We start from the raw sequence: 12,763 nt of genomic DNA on the forward strand, positions 1-12,763 counted from the left end.
GTGGGAGGGCTTTCCAGGCCAGAGATAGGTTGTGGGCGAGGGGTCAGCAGTGGGATAGAAAAGATCAAGGTACAGTGAGAAGGTTAGCACCGGAGGAACGAATTGTGTGGGCTGGGTTGTTGTAAGAGAGCAGTGTGGTGAGGTAGGAGATGGCAAGGTAGTTAAGTGCTTTAAAGCCAATGGTGAGGAGTTTCTGCTTGATGTGGAGGTAGATGGGCAACCACTAGAGTTTCTTGAGGAGTTGGGAAACATGGTCTGAATGTTTTTGAAGGAAAATGATTCGGGCAGCAGAATGGAATATGGACTGAAGGGGAAAGAGACAGGAGACAGGGAGGTCAGCAAGGAGGCTAATACAGTAATCAAGGAGGTTTTAAGATAAGTGCTTGCATTAATTTTATGAGAGGGAGAGTCAATCAGAGGCATACCGATTCCATTCCTAGCTTTGGCAGTGGCTAATGAGTGGAAGGCAATCTGCTACAAGTCAAAACTCACCTGTGCTGCCCAGCAGCGGCACGGGAGAGACTCAAGGGCAGAGACTCATTTACTGCGAGAAAGGGGGCAATGGTAAGCCACTTCTGTCATTTTACCAAGAAAACTCTCTGGATCCACTACCAGAATGAATGCAGATGGAAGTGGGGCATTCTGGGAGAGATGTGTCCATGGCGTCGCTATGGATCGGATATGACTCGACAGTATAGGACAATAACAATAGTGTGTACGGAATGCTGTGAAAGAATTCACAAGTGTCCCTGGCCCTCAGGATCTTCACAATCTAAAAACAAAAAGGGAAGAAGTGGACTGGTGACAGATACATAAGGAGACATGAAACAAAAAACTGAAATACCATAAAGACAGAAACAAAACTCAGGAGTGCACATTGGACTTCTAGCGTTGCCAAAGGCATTCAAAGTTTGTGGGTTTGTGTCCCATCAGAGCCGTGCATCTTTTCAATGCTTAGCACAGTGACTGGAACATAGTAAACACTTAGCAAAGACCACAATTAGCTAGATGAGCAGAATTTTGTGCTTCTTGTGGCTCAGAGTCCACAGTCATGACTATGGCCACGGTGAGCTCTCCGGCATCAGCTGCCACCAAATCTTCCAGAGGTTTTTTGGAGGTGGCACCAGGCTGTGATTGCTTCTCTCCATCCTGCCCGGGGTGGTATGAGGCAGGTCGGGATGGAGGTTCCTCAGTGATATGGAGGAGAGTCAGCGTGGGATCCCTGGGAGGCAGCTGGGTGGTCCGGTAGAGGAGATTGCTGTGGATCTTGGAGGTCAAGGTAGGAAAGTGGCAGCTACAGTGGATTTGCTTGACTTGGTCGGTGCGAGGCCTGGGGAATGCTCTGCAGCTGCTTAAGTGCTCAGGGTCTGTGGGGTTCGGGACAGGTTGGGAATAAGACCCTGGGTGTCACAATACAGGCATCTGACAAGTTTCCAGAGGATTGGCTCCACCACCTGGTGGATTGGGCAGCGAATATGTCCTTTTATTATTATATTGTACTCTCCCAAGCACTTAATACAGTGTTCTGCACATAGTAAGCACTCAATAAATACCACTAGCTGATTGAGAGAGGCCCAAGGATTGCTCTCAACGACTTAGTCCTCATGCCCCACAGTGTCGGGTTGAAGACCCCAAAACCAGCTGATCTCCCACTTCAAAGGGAGAACAGGGGAAAGAATTCATTCTTTCCTTCCCTCTCTCCACTCCTCCTCCCAAATGAAGTTGAAGAAGTGAGACCACTTTGGCCATCAGACATCCACAAATCTGACCGTGGCAGAGGGATTCCTAGGGGTGCACAAGTGCACGTATGGACACAGGAGGCCCGAGGGAAGATGGGGGTAAACGTCTAAGTCGCTGGCCCCATTAGCCCCCCAAATTGCTTTCATTAAATGTACCTCCGATCCCACCCAGAAAATGATGAAGAGCTCCTCTCAAGCTGGTGAGAACTCTCCCTTGGTGGCTGTTCACTATAACAAATGACCTCATTAAAGACCCGCAGGTCCGAGGCCGGTGGGGTGGGATATGACTGATGGTGGTGTACAACCCAGGGAGGGTCTGACTGCAAGCTGCCTTTTGTGGGCTTGTGTCTCCAGTAGCAGGGCTGGCCTATCTGGTTTCTCCGTCAACCCCTGTTCTCTCTCAGCTCGGGATTCGATCGAACAGAAATGTCCTCCAGGTGTGGTGGGTTGGATCAGGACTGCTGAAGTGACTTAAGGAAGGGTCAGGGTATTTAATTAGCCAGTTGGCTCCTCTAGACTGTATGTTTCTTGAGGGCAGTGATCGTGTCCCCACCTTCAAAGCCTTATTGAAGGCTTGGCTCCTCCAAGAGGTCTTCCCCGACTAGGCCCTCATTTCCTCTTCTCCCACTCCCTTCTTTGTCACCCTTTCACTTGGATTTGCATCTTTTATTCACCTATCCCTCAGTTCCACAACACTTTTATACACATCCATAATTTTTTATTTACATTAATGTCTCTCTCCTCCACTAGACCATAAGTTCACGGTGGGCAGAGAGCATGTCTAATAGTAATAATAATAATAACTGAGGTATTTGTTAGGTGCATACTATGTGCAAGGCACTGTACTAAGCTCTGGGATGGATACCATCCCTATCCCACATAGGGTTCATAGTCTCTATCCTCATTTTACAGATGAAATAACTGAGGCACAGAGAAGTGAAGTTACTTGCCCGAGGACACATAGCAGACAAGTGGTGGAGCAGGAAACCAAACCCAGTCCTTCTGACTCCCAAGCCCGTGCTCAATCCACTGGGCCTTGCTATTTCCAGGCCAACTTGCTTCCCAGAGTCTACCAACTCTCATATTGTGCTCTCTCAAGCACTTAGTACACTCTTCTGCACACAGTAAGTGCTCAATCAATATGATTGATTGCTGGATTGATTGATAATAATAATAATAATAATTATGGTATTTGTTAAGCGCTTACTATGTGCCAGGCACAGTACTAAGCACCGGGGTGGATATGAGCAAATCGAGTTGGACACAGTCTTTGTCCCATGTGAGACTCACAGTCTTATTCCCCATTTTACAGATGAGGTAGCTGAGGCACAAAGAAGTGAAGTGACTCGCTTAAGGTCACACAGCAGACAAATGGCAGAGCCATGACCTCTGACTTCCAGGATCATGCTCTATCCGCTATGTCATGCCACGGCTCATATCTACCAACTCTCTTATACTTTCCCATGCTCTTAGCAAAGTGCACAGTAAGTGCTTAATAAATACCTCCGATATATCAGCTGACTCCAGAACTCCATTGCATCCCCAAGAGGCACTATCTCTGAATTTGGTGCTAGGCTTCACATTAAGACTAATACACAGTAGTCCCTGTATTAAAAGGAGTGAAGACAAATCGTAACCACTGTAGTTATGTTCATTTTGATACAATATGTCCAAATATGAATAGAAGGGAGAGGAGCCAGCTATTCCCAGCCCTGGGGCCTTCCGCACACCTGTCTCTGTCGGGCAGAATCATCAAGTTGGATTACTGAGGGAGAAGTAGTTTGTTCAACGTCCTACATAAATATATCTAATCATTAACTGCCTTTGGCAATCTTATATTGTACTCTCCCAGTCACTCTCTACAGTGCTCAGATTACATGAGGCACAGGGAAATTAAGTGACTTGCCCAAAGTAACACAGCAGTCAAGTGGAGGAACTGGAATTAGAAGCCCAGGTCCTTCTGACTCTGAGGACTGCATTCCATCCACTAGGCCATGTTGCTACTCCTTGATTTCTGATTGAGAAAAACCTTTTGGAGAGTTTGGGAAGAGGGAACAGTGCGGCAGTCTGCTGCAGATCCAAATTATGGAGTGACTGCCTTTCTGTAGCTCAGGGTTCAATGGGGGGCCTTTCAGCTTCCAAGAGGTCTCCTGGACCTGTCATGGGCAGCCTGGGTTCAGAGTTGGATCGGTCCTGAAATTGCTCCCTGGATGGCAGCTGTTGTCAGTCACTTGGCCAAATGACAACCTCTCTCAGGTCACTATGGTAAATAACAACAACCCACCTGTGACTCCACCAAGTGACTTCACATCAGTCACTCTCCTGAATGACTAAGCCACATCGGCCCCTATGCTGACCTCAGACTCCACTCTAGGCTGCTGTATCTAGTACTTACCTTGTGCCAGAGCAAAGATTATACATGGGATTTGTGCTGCTCCTGAGATATATATATATATATATATCTTCCCTCTCATAATACATATATATTCCCTCTCTCTAAGCTTCCTCCCTGTCTGTATTGTTCCTTGTTCCCTGTTCTTGTCAATCAGTGGTATTTATTTAGGTCTTACTCAGAAAAGAGCATGGTACTAAGCACTTGGAAGATAAGTTTTTTTACAAAAATCACGGTATTTGTTAAGCATTTACCATGTGTCAAGCACGGTACTAAGTATTGGGGTAGATACAAGATGATCAGGTCCCCTGTGGGGCTTACAGTCTAAGTAGAAGGGAGCGCAGGTAATGAATCCCCATTTTTCTGATGAAGGAATCAAGTCACAGAGAAGTTAAGTGATTTGCCCAAGGTTACACAGCAAACAAATGGCAGAGCTGAATTAGAACCCTGGTCCCAGGCCCAGGCTTGTCCCACTAAGCCACGATGCTTCTCCTAGAGTTAAGACACATGACCCTGCCCTAAGGGATCTCTGCTGTCCTTCCACCTAACTCACCATGTCCCCTCTCCCTTCTCATTCCTCTCCCACATCAATTAGTGGTTTTCACTGAGGGCTTGCTTTGTGGAGAGCACTGTTCTGTGTTCTTATTAGGCTGGACAGCCAAGAACACATCTGATCATTACTTCTTCCTAGACCCAGATGTGGCCCAGAAAGGCTTAGACGAGTACTCGGTCCCCAGGATTTTCCCAGAAACCCACTGGGCCAGCCTTGCCTGGGTTGATATTGTGCCTCTTTTACCGAGTCACATACTTTTCTCTTATTACACTAGAGTTGAATCTTGCAGGACCTTTATTAAGGGGAACCTTACATACTGAGTTCAAATCTGCATGTGTGTGTTCTACCCGTGATCTGACCCTGGCTTTTTCTGCTTCTAAATTAATGTATATGTTTGAAAGAGCAGTCCCTAATTTTACTGGCACATTTCATCCAAGATGTATTCTTATATTGGACTCTCCCAAGCACTTAGTACAGTGCTCTGCACACAATAAGTGCTCAATAAATATGATTGACATTGAAAACAAGAGTTCTGGTGGACCTGAATGTACTGGGAAGCCACAGCAGTCATCTGATTAGGAAAATGGAAATTCTTGAACAGTAGCATTTGTAGTAATAGTAATAGAAATAATAATAATTAATAATGTAAGTGCTTACTATGTGCCAAGTAGTGTTCGAAGTGCTGAGGGGGATAAAAAGCAAATTGGGATTGTCCCGGTTGGACACAATCCCTGTCCCAGGTGGGGCTCACAATCTCAATCCCCATTTTCCCACTTTATAGTGAGGTAACTGAAGCACAGAGAAGTGAACTAATTTGCACAGGGCCACCAAGCAGACAAGTGGCAGAGCTGGGATTAAAACCCACATCCTCTGACTTCCAAGTCCAGGCAAGTGGTGTAAATTGAAAACGGATGAGTTGTAAAGTGGAAACAAAGTGTAAAGAAAATTCAGCATAATGTGAATTGTCTTCATCTGAGAACTGCTTATAAGAGGAATATGTTCATTCAGTTGTATTTATTCGATCGCATTTATTGAATGCTTACTGTGTGCACATCACTGTACTAAGCACTTGTTGTAGCTGAGGGCTAAACAGTAATAATAATAATAATGTTGGTATTTGTTAAGCGCTTCCTATGTGCCGAGCACTGTTCTAAGCGCTGGGGTAGACACAGGGGAATCAGGATGTCCCACGTGGGGCTCACAGTCTTAATCCCCATTTTACAGATGAGGTAACTGAGGCACAGAGAAGTTAAGTGACTTGCCCACAGTCACACAGCTGACAAGTGGCAGAGCTGGGATTTGAACTCATGACCTCTGACTCCAAAGCCCGTGCTCTTTCCACTGAGCCACGTTGCTTAGTTTCACCTTGGTAATCAAGGCTAATGAATACTATGAGAAGGGCACAATTCTAAGGGTTTGATGAGCATATAGATGTGGTCTTGCCCTTGAGGAACTTGAATCTAACTGGGGAGAAAGACAAATCATCCATGAATCTATTTAAACCTTTCTCCAGCCTTCTAATACCCCTAATTCTCCTTTTTGTATCCTATTATGGACCTCTCCTCTGAAATTAGCTAAATTCTTCTCTAACTGCCTTAGTGGAGAGAGCACAGGACTGGAAGTCAGAAGGTCATGGGTTCTAATTCAGGCTCCACTGCTTGTCTGCTGTGTGACTTTGGGCAAGTCACTTAATTTCTCTGTACCTCATTTACCTCCTCTGTAAAATAGGGATTGAGACTGTGAGCCCTGCATGGGACAAGGGACTGTGTCCAACCCAATTTGCCTGTTTCCACCCCAACACTTAGTAAGTACCTTGAACATATTAAGTGCTTAACAAAAACCATAATTATTAATTATTATCACTACCCAACTTCCTGATGTAGCAAATTTCACATGTGCCTTACCCAAAATGCCAAGGGTTTCATTTGTCTTGAACTTGCCCCTTTGACAGTTCAATGGCTGTCTGCCTCTTCCTAGAATATTTTGGGATTTAGGGACCCAACAACTTCATGTTTGTAATTTTGCAGTCTTTAATCTAGGCCAAACAGTCCTATTCTTTTTTTGGCCGTCCCCAGATTATCTCCAGAGGGTCTCCACTCTATCATCTTGATTACTCTTCTATATTTCTTTCTTGCTCTGTTATGTTCTCCCTAATATAAGGGAAATTCTATTTAGTGCAAAATTATTTGTTTTTTGGTTACCACTGCAAGCCTCCAATGATAGTAAGAAACAGCATTGCCTGGGAGGGGGTCAGAGGATCTAGATCATTAATCAATCAATCAAATGGATTTATGGAGCATTTATTATGTGCAGAGCACTGTATTAAGCACTGGAAGAGTACAATATAACAGATTTGGCAGAAACTTTCCCTGCCCAGAGAGAGTTTATAATCCCAAATAGATTTATCTGTCAACCAGTGGTATTTATTGAGCATTTATTGTGTGCAGAACACTGTACTAAGAACTTGGGAAAATACAGTACAATAGAATTGGTAGATGTTCTGCCATTTTCCTGATGTGTGACCTTGAATGAGTCACTTAACTTTTCAGTTTCTCAGTGCCTCAGTTTTCTCATCTGCAAAATCGGGATTCAATACTTAATCTTCCTTCCACTTAGACTGTAAAGCCCCGTGTGGGAAAGGGACTGCATCCTCTTTCATTAGTTCAGTGCCTGGCACATAGTAAACAATTAGCAATGCCACCATTATTATTATGATAAATAATAGTGACCATCTTCCTTGATCAGAAAGAGATTAGGAACATGATGAAACTCATGCCAACTTTGTACTATGAGTTACTTGCAAACCTTCTTTTTTAAAAAAAGGTATTGTTAAGCGTTCAATATGTGTCAAGTACTGTTCTAAATGCTGGAGTAGATGCAAGTTGGTCATGATAGTTATTTCGTTTGAAGCAATATATAACCATGTTGTTATATCTTATGCCGTCGAGTTGTTTCCAACCCATAGAGACACCATGGACACATCTCTCCCAGAATGTCCCACTCTCCATCTGCAATCGTTCTGGTAGTGTATCCATAGAGTTTTCTAGGTAAAAATACAAAAGAGGTTTACCACTGCTTCATTCCACACAGTAAACCTGAGTCTCCACCCTCGACTCTATCCCATGCTTCTGCCGCCCAGCGTGGGTGAGTTTTGACTTGTAGCAGATTGCCTTCCACTCTCTAGCCACTGACCAAGCTAAGAATGGAATGGGTAGGTCTCCTGCTTGACTCTCCCTCCCATAACTGAGACTAGTAGAGTACTGCAAACTCTCCAGATGCAACCCTGAGAGGGGCTACCCGTAACTAGGGTTTTTTTTTTTAATGATTTAATTGAATCTATCTGGATGGTGCCTTGGTTTGGTTAAGTTGTAACAGAAAAGAAGCTCCTTTATCTGTGAATTTTCAATCAAGAAAGAGTCCCTAACTCACAAGAAGAAGCATAATATAATAGCAAAGGGCCACTCTTGAAGGAATTGAAAAATAATGATCTGGTGGAAAATGTACACAGTTTAATTAATCACATTGATTAAATCAATATGATTCAAAACTCTTAGCTCTCCAATCAGCATAATCTCATTAAATGTTATTCAGGCCTGGATAATTGATTAATAATGCATTAGAGTTTATGAATTATTGACTTCGAGCTATTATAACTGGGACTGCTCAGTACGTGGCTTCCTTGGACGTGTGTTAATTATGAAGGGCTCAAGCTTTTCTCTTTGAGTACGTTTCTAAGATGAGGGTGACGTAGCCGATAATGAAACAGGAATAAAATGAGATCATAGCCCTCCAGAAGTGTTGGTTTATCTCTGATCTGCCATGTTGCGAGATTCACAAACTTATTTTAAGAGACAGAGATCAAGGAACTTTGCTCATGTCAGTGAAGTTCCTTTAGCAGTTCAACTGGCTCCAACCCGAGAGGGAAGAGGTGACTAAAGAGTCCTACCTTCTAGGCTGCATCAGTCACCCTTTAGGATGAAATTCTTCTTCAACCAGAGGACTGAATCGATAATAAATAGTCTGAGGCTGTACCATCCTTCTATATCCTCCTCTAGACTATAAACTCCCTCTAGACCATAAGCTTGTTATGGGCAGGGAACGTGACAGTCAATTCTGTTGTATTGTACTCTCCCAAGCGCTTAGTACAGTGCTCTGCCCATAATAAGTGCTCGAAGAATACCAGTGATCGATTGAGTGATTGATACCCTGATATCCTGATCTCTTCAAGAATTTTAGTTACCGCTGGTTGCCTTGTTCTTCACCTGCAGTCCTGCACTGCTCAGCAATCTCCAGCTCCAGTTGCTGCTTAGAAGAAAAGGGATAAAAGGTCTTCAGGGTACATATCCATAATTAGTTTATTTATATTAATGCCTGACTCCCCCTCTAGACTGTAAACTTGCTGTGGGCAGGGAATTTGTCTACCAACTCTGTTATATCATACTCTACCAAAGCATTTGGTACATGGCTCTGAATATAGTAAGTGCTCAATAAATACCATCATTCGATGGATATCCTGAGAGTCCATTTAATGTATTTCAGTTACTGATGGTTGTCCTGTTATTCTCCTCCCTCCGTACCTCATTCCTCAGCAGTCTCCAGTTCTAGCTGCAGCTGACAAGAAGTAAGATAAAAGGTCTTCACCGTAATTTGCTCATTTGTATTAATGGCTGTCTTCCCCTCCAAATTGTAAACTCGCTGAGGGTAGGGAATGTGTCTGCCAACTCGGTTATATTGTACTCTCCCAAGCACTTAGTACAGTGCTCTGCACACAGTAAGCACTTGATCAAAATAATTGATTAATTGATTGATTGACTGAATCCTCTGGCCCTGGCACTCCATGGAGATGGGAGGCTGGGAGAGAACAAAGAGAATGGAAATTTATACTCTTCGAATCAATGATGTTATTGAGTGTGGGCAGAGTACAAGTGCTTAGTACAGTGCTCTGCACTCAGTAAGCGTTCAACACTTCCATTGATTGGTTGATTGAATCTAAAGGCATTTCCCCTGGACTGCAACAAGAGATCCCTGAGGCAATCTAAGGTGCCAGCAGGGAGTTGGGAAAATCAAAGGGCAAGTCCTGCCATGGGGACTAAAGACAAGTTTCTTCAGTCTTAAGTGCAATTCATTTAGGGAAAATTGAAGTTGTTTGTCAGGGTGGGAAATAGTGGAAATTTGGGTTGCTGCGCTTGGGAATGGGAGTTGAGTTGTAGATGAATGGAGGATTCAGACCTTCAAAGCTGTCAGACTGGTACTTTCACCAACCATAAAGCAATTCTGCTTCCTTTGACTTCAATCTGCTTCACTCTCTCTCTTTCTCTCTCCCTCTATGCTTCTCTCTGTCTATTCCCCAAGTTAATTTTTTGTTTTAATTTTTAAGGAGACTTTATTTGAAAGCTGGATTTAAAACACTCATACAGAAAAAAGCCAGCGGTATGCGTGGAAACATGACACACTGAAAAAAATGGCAAATCTTCCATCTCATCTGTATCCCCCGTAACACATAGTGATAGCATATACGAAGGATGGTGACTTTGGGTAGGGGACTGATGGCAAGAGACCAGATGGTCGCCTAGAAAAAATGCAAATCCTCCCCCCTCCTCAATATCCTGTTTACACAAAAATATCCTTAGCAATAAAGAAGAAGAGATAGATAAATGAAGAAACAATGAAAAAACTGCATAATCATCTCCGGATAGCACCAAGAAATTAAAAGATGGAAGTTAGAAATGCTTATGAGCCTCACCCTCCTCTCAGACAATATGAATGATGCCTGTGCTTGGTACAGTGCTTAGCCCCCAGTAGTGTTTGATTAATACAACTACTATTGGCTTATGATGATGGTCTCCATTTTAAAGATGAGAAACCAAAACCTCCAAAGGCTGAGTTGTTTGTTTTGGGCTTTCTGGAAACACAGGGTGGAGCTGAAGTGAGAACTTGTTTAGGTTTTATATGGCAGAGATTAGAATCCTAGTTTCCTAGACTGTGAGCCCCACGGGGGACAGGGACTGTGTCCAACCTGATAAGCTTGTAGCTACCTCAGTGCTTGGAACAGTGCTTGGCACATAGTAAGCACTTAACAAATACCATTATTAGCATTATTATCTTGGGAAATGACAAGTTACAATTCAGCCAAACACAGGTCTAGGCCTCACATCTAAGCCCATTTTTAACTGTAAACATCCTTAGTGGAAGCAATGTGACTTAGTGCAAAGAGCAAGAGTCTGTAGGCATCAGGTGACCTGGATCCTAATCTAGGTCCTGCCACTGGTCTGGTGTGTGACCTTGGGTAAGTCACTTAGCTTCTTTGTACTTCGGTTTCCTCATCTGTAAAATAGAGATTCAAGACCTGGTCTCCCTCCTACTTAGGCTGTGAGCCCTTGTGGGACAGGGACTGTGTCTGACCTCATTATCTTGTGTCTACCCTGGGACTTAGCACAGAACTTGGCATATAGTAAGCGCTTAACACAAACCACAATTATTATACAGCCAAAGGGAGATTTCCATTATTAGGTGTAAATCCAAATGCTTGCTTGGTCTCTCTGAGCCCATTAGTTCAGTGCTCTGCACCCAGTAAGCAATCAATAAATACCACTGATTGACTGATTAGATTGTAAATTTGTTGAGGGCTCTTTTGTACTTTCAGAATGCTGCTTTGCACAGAAGAGGTGCTTTGTCTCTCCGGTTGGTACCAATCCTGGTACTGGTATAAACTTCTAGGTTGTTACCACAAGATGGCATTGTCATTTCATATGTTTTGGGGGACAGGCTCCCAGGAAATTGCTTCATTCCAGGGGAGCACTGTCATCCAGGAAGCCATTTAAACCCACAGAATCCCTGAGAGCAGGCTCCTTCTGAGTAAGACAGTGAGCATTGCATTCCAAGATGGCACGACCTAGTAGAAAGAGCATGGACCTGGGAATCAGAGGACAGGGGTTCAGATCCTGGCTCCACCACTTGTCTGCTATGTGACCTTGGGCAAGTCATTTAATTTACCTGAGCTTCAGTAACCTCATCTGCAAAATGGGGATTCAATACCTATTCTCCCTCCTTCTCAGATTGTGAGCCTCATGTGGGATATGATTACCTTCCCCTTACCTGTAAACTACTTATAGTCAGGGAACAGGTCCACTAATTGTGTTTTATTGTACTCTCCCAAGCTCTGCACATAGTAAGTGCTCAATAAGTAGCATTGATTGATTGATTGGTTGATCATACCAGTTGAGTGGCTCAGAAGTACAGAAAGCCGGACATCTCTTTGCATAGTGCTTTGCCCATAGTAAGCTCTCAATAAATTCCCATTTGCTATCAGGTCACCTGGGACAGTACATACTGTGGTCTGTAACTAGCAAAGACTCAAACCCATCCCTGCAGGCCATTATTTTAAACACCTGGACAGCAACTTGCTTGGAATTGGAATGCTAATTCTGTTGAATTGTACTCTCCCAAGCACTTAGTATGGTGGTCTGCACATAGTAAGTGCTCAGTAAATTCCATTGTTTGAATGGACTAGCCCAAGGACACCTAAGTGTGTGTGTGTGTGTGTGTGTGTGTTTGTGTGTGTCTGGAGGGGGGGTGGCAGAGCATAGAATTCAGTTGCCCAGGTGTCATTGTGTGGTGAAGGGAAAGGCACACTATGACATATGGGAGTGTGTCTACCAACTCTATTATAATTTAATTTCTCAAGCATTTAGTACTGCACACAGTAAGCACTCAATATAGATGATTGACTGACTGATATAGCATGTCCCAGTCTGGTCAGTTAACTGTAACATAGCATTTTGGTTGCTTCAGCAAAAAAAAAATAAAAAAACCCATCCCACCATTGCATCCTGTGATTTAGCTTCCTGTCCCAACTTCTGAGCCTCTTTGTTGGGGTTCCACAGAATTTGGCCTCCACCTAAGCTTGAATCCGCATTTCTGATGCTACCTGATGGGCTCTTTTCTACTCTCTTGGCTAACTGTTATTTGCTTGATGCTGCTTATCGTGTTATTACTGGAGGTCAGCTCAATACAGCACCTCTAAGGTCCTTGGCCAGTCTCTTCAGTCTCCCTGCTATTGGTCCTCCTGCCCATCAAGGA

At 43.8% G+C, this 12,763-nt stretch overlaps 1 protein-coding gene and 1 non-coding gene across 2 annotated transcripts in view; one reads left to right on the plus strand and one right to left on the minus strand.

The window, feature by feature from the left end:
* AGBL1 (AGBL carboxypeptidase 1) overlaps nucleotides 1-12,763 on the plus strand; it is a 631,789-nt gene that overhangs the window by 173,895 nt on the left and 445,131 nt on the right. The window lies entirely within an intron of this gene.
* LOC114812350 lies at nucleotides 7,839-7,977 on the minus strand. The gene has a single exon (XR_003760006.1). It is a non-coding gene; the product is annotated as a small nucleolar RNA SNORA7 (small nucleolar RNA).

This window comes from Ornithorhynchus anatinus, chromosome 5 (genome assembly GCF_004115215.2).
Source record: "Ornithorhynchus anatinus isolate Pmale09 chromosome 5, mOrnAna1.pri.v4, whole genome shotgun sequence".
Taxonomy (NCBI): Eukaryota; Metazoa; Chordata; class Mammalia; order Monotremata; family Ornithorhynchidae; genus Ornithorhynchus; species Ornithorhynchus anatinus.